Source organism: Centruroides vittatus, unplaced genomic scaffold (assembly GCF_030686945.1).
Source record: "Centruroides vittatus isolate TY-2023 unplaced genomic scaffold, ASM3068694v2 contig_1074, whole genome shotgun sequence".
NCBI lineage: Eukaryota > Metazoa > Arthropoda > Arachnida > Scorpiones > Buthidae > Centruroides > Centruroides vittatus.
The window spans coordinates 1047673-1054747 of NW_027120692.1; positions in this window are offsets into that span (position 1 = coordinate 1047673).

Sequence of the window (7075 nt, forward strand, 5' to 3'; positions counted from 1 at the left end):
TATTATTTAATTAGATTATTTCTTAAGAAAATTTCTAATTTATTTTTTCTTTTTCTGCATTTTTTTATCGTTTCGAATGCTAAAAATTTCTTAGAAATTCAGCTGATTTTCTCTCTTTTTTTTATATACTTTACTGGTTATTTGGTTTGTAAAATTCGCTAGTTACACTTTTTTTCGTCTCCTGGGATTTTCAGGATTAGGATGAACTGGCATTTATGGTAAACAGTATTTGGATGGAATAAAAAGTCGGATTATCTGAGACTAGTAGCATTTATGCATTTAATGTTTTTGGATGAGGATATTTCCGATAGGATTTAGAGCAATTGCTAATTTTATCGAAAGTATATTAATTAGAAAACTAATAAAAATAATCTTGTAATCATTTTCTTCTACGGTATGAATAGATAAATTTCAGTATTAAATAGCTTGGAAAGTTTGCTATTCAGTCCCGCGATGCTTATCCTATGGGCTATTTAGTAACGAAGCTCATTTTTTAGAATAGAACAGGCTTCTATCAACTAGTATTTATAACGGAACTAAGGGATAAATGAACTAGAAAGTTCTTCTCTGCTTCACTTAATTTATCCTGGCAGAAGAGAGGTAGAAAGTGAAGTAGAGGTAAGCTAAAAAGAAGGGAAAAAAATATAACGATTTGAGCTAGTTGGTCTTATAAAAATAAATCAAGTTTAAAATATATTCAGAGAAAGTTTCTATTGAGAAATTGGATCTATTGAAACTTGCATATACTTTCAACAGGATTTTTAAATTGTTAAGATAAATGATTTTAAAATAAAAGATTAAAATTAATTCAAAACTCGATCGTACTTCAACTGAAAATAATTTCTGGAAATTATTATTATTCTTTATTGACATTCAAACATCGAATAATCGATAAATTCTACTCCGAAGTTGAAAGTGACGAATCGACTTTCCATCATGTTGCTGTTGTTTAACATATCAAAATAGGGAATACAATTTTAAATTAATTCATTATTTGCCAGAAAATTCGAAAAAATATCACGATAAATTGCATTTTAATACAAAAAAAAATTAAATTAAAATCTGTATAACAGACAATTGCACAGTAGTAAAACGTCGTTACCATAATGTTTGTAAGCATATAAAGCCCATATGAAAAATTAAATTGGATTTTTCTGCTCGTTTATGTGCAAATGTTATTATTTTCAAAACTTTTAATATTGATGTTATGTTTCCACACTTCTAATTTATTATTCCCAAGGTTTGGAATGTCTAATTAATTATAGTGTATGGTTTTGAATGTCTTAATATATAACATTATTAATTAATCCGCAATAACATCATTTATTATTCACTTATTAAATAAATTTATCGATGTTTACTTAGACAAATTCATCATTTTTTCATTTATATTTGCTTTAGTTTTCCTCATAAACGTGTTGGCTTAGTTACTTATTTCGTTTTTAATGCCTCAAATGCCTCTTGTGTGTATCTAGAGTTATATTGTTCCAATCATAGGAGACTGTCCACATAAGGAAATCTGATCCACATTATATATCTCCTGGGACAAGACCTTGTAGTTAAGTAGAACTGTAACAACAATAGATATGATGGCAGAACAGAAAAATACGAAACAGATGTTTCTAGTAATTCAATGAAACAGATGGACAAAGAATACCATAGATACAATAAGGTATAAAGTACTAAATATTATAAAATGTATATCTTTAACAGCTGCAAAATTGACTATCTTTAAAAAATCCATAATGCCTGATAGGAATACAAAAGAACATATAAGATAAAAATCTAATAAAATGTATTAAAACCTTTCCAAGAAAGATTTTTAAAAAAATTGATTAAAATCTTATAAATTTCCTACATGAATAATAGCAAAATTTCAATTTTTATGCACGAATAAAGGAGCTTTATTTAAATATGTTTAATATTTAAATTACAGTCATATGATTTACAATATCGTTCCTTGTATAAAAAATTATATTTAGGTAACTCGAATGCGCTTTCTTCTTCGGAAATTTGCAGGAAAAAAAAGCTCAATTTTTTATCTATAATGAATAATTTAATATAAAAATATTCATTATCTTTACGAGGATCTTATAATTATATTAAAATTTAAAATTAAAAATAAAAAGATATATATATATATATATTTTTTTTTAGATTTTAAGCTGATAATAGCATAATTCTAAATTATATAAAAATAATTTATATTTAATAACTTTATTAACAATTTAATAAATAAATTAGAAGGGAAGAAAAGAGTAAAGATCACATGCGAATAGGAAGAAGAAGAAGAAGAAGAAGAAGGAAAGAAAAAGGTTAAACTCGACTGTCAAGAAAACTAGAAGTGCAAAAATGGAAGAAATGTCAGCTGTCACTTTATTATATCACAAAATTCGTTGAATACTCCGGAAATAACTTTCAACCGCTGATATTGATCCTTTAGAAAAATAAATTTCTTAAACATAATGCGAATATCATTATTTAAAAACCTATAATTAAACGTTTAGTAATACATTTCGGCAATAGATGGCGGGACATTTAAGAGAATTAAAATTTGATTAATTTTATTGATTAACGGAAAAAAAATATATTCTCTAAAATATTTAATATTTTTATGCTAATTAATACCCGGGAAGCAAAATTACATTATATTTTACTAATAAAATCTTAATTTGTAGTTTGTTTACTAATTTCTAGTGTTTAAATTTGTATGACAAACGGAAACAAATCAAGAAGATTTAAAGGGGGAAGGTATTTTTCATCTGCCCGCTTGTGCAGCGTTAATGTCCAACGGGGACCAATCCGTCATAAACATTTATCTTGGGAAAACTACTGGATACCGTGTAATCCCCCCAGTCAATATCAACTGTCTAAGATGCCATCTGCTGTTTTGATATCGGCAGATGGTGTTAAGTATAATTGACCCAAGTATTGTTGCAGTAAATAGGAAAAATCTCTACTTCCTACAAAATATCTACTTATTTTGGAAAATACATTTCCTTCCATGCATCAATTCAACTGAATGATGAATATGAATGGATGCTCATCCCTATTGACTTTTCAATTCCATGTTAATCAGTTATGATATAAACTGTATAAATATTCATTCCCTCCGTGAAAAAACATGAAAAATTCATTCGTATCGTAATACAGTCAAACCTCTGAATAACGACCACTAACCAAAAGAATGTCGTTGTTTACAGGTTATTTTGTACACTTTAAAAAGAAATGTACCTGACAAAATGGCCGTTATTAGAGTATAATTATGCGAATGCTAATTCTTTAAGTGGCACGTTATAGCTTCGTGAGGCCCGGGTGAAATTGAATTAGGGGCCCCATTACAGTGTTGACTTCAGACATTTCTCTTAGGAGAATGTTTTGAAGGAAATATTTTATAAAGAATTGGTTTGGGGCCTATTATATACTTAGAGAACTCAATAATTTAATAGTCATTATGGAGATATGAATGTCGATGTTCCTACTAAGGAACATCAATATTTATGATTAACGCTACCTACGGTTCCAAAATGGCGGCTCGTCTCTGATTCCAGCAAATAGAAGAAGGGAAACAGTGGGACGCACGTTCTAACCTAACCTAACCTATTCTAATAATTTTGTTGGTAATAATTATGGTAATTTATTAGAATAGGTTAAATTAGGTTAGATTAGAACGTGCGTCCCCACTATTTCCCTTCTTCTATTTGCTGGAATCAGAGACGAGCCGCCATTTTGGAACCGTAGGTAACATTAACCATATTTATTATTCCCTATTACAAGAATATTTTTCCTTAACGCAAATAAATTATTATTTTAAAACAATCATTTTACTCTTTTTTAAGCTTTTAAAACATTAAATTTAAATATAAACATAATTTATTTCGAAAAAATATTATAATTAATAAATTTATAATGCATCAGCAACGGGAAAAAATACTCATTGCTCAATGAATAATTAATATTCCTTCTTAAGGTTTATATGTAGGAAAAAATAATAATAATAATAATAAATTTCCAGTTATATATTGATTTTATGATACATTACATTTATTTCTTGCAAAAAAAATTCTTTAATTAATAGTAGATATTTTAATTATTAAAAATTTTAAATAAAAACTTAATAACGTTAAATTCCTTAAAATTTTTAAATATTTCGAATTTTAATATGGGAAAAATTAAATATTTAACACGCCACTGTTTTCTAGAAATTTCCTTTAGAGAATTTTAAATCGGCTCATTATCTGATGGTATTTTCTATTTACGTAACACTCGGTTATTAAAAATAGAAGTAATTTATAATAAACTTGTAAAATTATGAAAAATTTTATACAAAAATGTTTCACGTGAGTTTTATAGTTTAGAAAAGATTGAATTATATTGCTAAAATAAATAAATGCGGTCAAAATTATTCCGGAATTAATAGAATCGTCGAGCTGAAAACCTCTAGAGAACACAAGTTTTGATGTTTGTAATGAAGTCCACAGTTAATATTTATAATAATGTCCTGCAGAAATTGACCAATTTTTAATGAAATGTAAAATAACTACATCATTTCGGTGCCATAACTTTACGCTTTCTAGCAAAATATCCAATTTAGAATGTTTCTTTCATCTCTGAGCAGTTAAGTACCTAAATATTACATAGGATTCTAGTGGAATTATGGTAGATTTGAAACTAACCAAAACACTATAAAAATTGCATTCATTGCAAGTCTTATTTAAAAGATTATTTTTGACATATTGCGTTTAATGTATAATTAAAAAATTATTGAATGTTCCTTGCTAACACGAACAGTAGCGTAACCAGGGAGGGGACCGGAAGACCGGGCCTATATCCTTCGAAAATAAATTAAGGAGTACAGAGAAAGCATTTGAATGTGACAAATGCACTTATATACATGTATATACGATACCTAAAGCTTATTCTTCATCCGTAACGCTAGTGATTACAGCGGTACACGGGTGAATGTAGAGTTAACACTCCTGATATCTTAACTAACTTAAGATGAATAACAAGCCATGGATCATTTAGTTTGTAAGTGAAAACATCTACTCGAGAAAGCGATTATTTTGTGTATTAAAAACAAGTTTAATGTTGAGTAGATTCAGAGATTTCTCTTGTTGAAGTCGAAGCTAATCAGCTCTTCAAGTTAAAAACAGTAATTGATCCATGAAAAACAAACGTTCTTATTTGCGTATTTATTTGATTAAATTCTAGTTTTTACTACTGTTTGATGATTCTTTTCTTGATCTGTATAAACAAATACAAAATTTTATTCCGTTGAAACAAATGTCAGACGTTATTCCTTTAATTCCAACCGAAATAAATTTTTGAGTGGCAACGTCAAATGATTAAAGCCTTTTAAATATAGCAAGATCTTTATTATTTTCTACACTAAAATAGTTAATTTTCAAATGTCTATATTCTATATTATATGCAACATTTATGATTGTGTTTGTGCTTAGATTTAATTGTGTTTGGAAACAGTTACGTAAATAATAAATGAGGATTTTGATTAAATATTAAATAATATACTAAAAATTTATAAAATATCGATTATATTTGAAGATAACTTTAAATGTTTTTATATATAAAACAATGAGCAAATAAAAAAGTTGATTTCAATAAACGATATTATTTCTAGAAGAATTTTGTTAAAGATTAGAGGAAGATAGAACATTACGAACGTAACTCGAACCACAAACTATACAATCAAGGTACACAATCAAAACGAAATTGAAGACAAACTATCTGGTGTAAGCCTAATTGCAAAGTGATTGTCTGTCAACAAGCAACACCGCTCCACCCACCAGGGAGGAAAAGTTTGGAAGATTCACGTGACAGGGTATATACCAAGATCCCCTTTTTTTTGCCAATCGTCTTCTCCTTATGCTCTTCTAACTACATCTGCTTAGCAATTATCCGATTGAACTTCGCGTTAAAACGCCGAAGAAAAAGTTAAGTAACATTCTTACATTTAATAGCTTTCTCCCACGAGGTTCTGCAAGAACTTTGTGTAAAATGAAGGGGAAAAAACACTATTAAAACCGATCGATGCTTCTAACTACATTTCATTTATGCAAATTATTTTTCCCTTTTGGAAATTGATCTCGTTAAAAATAATTAAGGGAAGTGCTTTATCTATTCCGAAAAATTTCATTTATTATTTTAATTAAATCAGATTATGTTTCACATTAATATGTTATGATTATATTGATGAAATGTGATGCGTTGATAAGGATACAACAGGTGTGATCGACTCTGAGTTATGCTTCTATCATTGCAGTTGTAATTCGAACCCTGAATCTACCTCAAGTATAGGAATAAACATGCAGCTATTACTTGAAATATATCAGTTTATCGAAGTGTTAAAGTTATTAAAAATTAAGCTGTAATCGTCTAATTACCGTAGGAAAATTTTTTGACCACTCAAAAGCGGTCATCGCCTTATGTAGATGGTCACATTAGCAGGTTTCACTGTAAGAAAGAATGTCATTAATATTAGATAAAACATTTTTATTAATGATATTCTTCTTTTTAAATTGAAAGAATAATTTATTCGTACCAATTACGTTAAATATCGTAATAAAAACTAAACGATAAATAATTAAAATGTTGTTTGTTCCATTTAAACATGGCTTAATATTGTTAAAATACTTTAACTCCGTTTTACAACATAAACATAATTTTCCAACAAGCAGTCGTTCTTTAATTACATTAATACTTAAATGAAATTAGTTTAATTACAATCAAATTAATCGAATTTTAATTGTTGTTTGTTTAATTTAGTAAAATTGAAAGGAATTGCCAATTTGAAGTAGTATATATTTTGTTAAAGACATGGATATTACTACGGTTATTAGGAGGTAGAGCCTTTTCGAGTGCCTAGACTGAAGAAAGGTAGAGGGTGAAGGGATGAGGAAGAAAGGCTGAATCAGAAAATATGAAAATAAATACGAAATTTCTCGAGAAATGTTAACAAAGTAGTTACAATTACATAAAGTGACAGCTTCTTATAGGGATGTACTGGAGGATACAGTGAAACAGTTAAAGATATGGAGGAACACAGCGCTAAAGA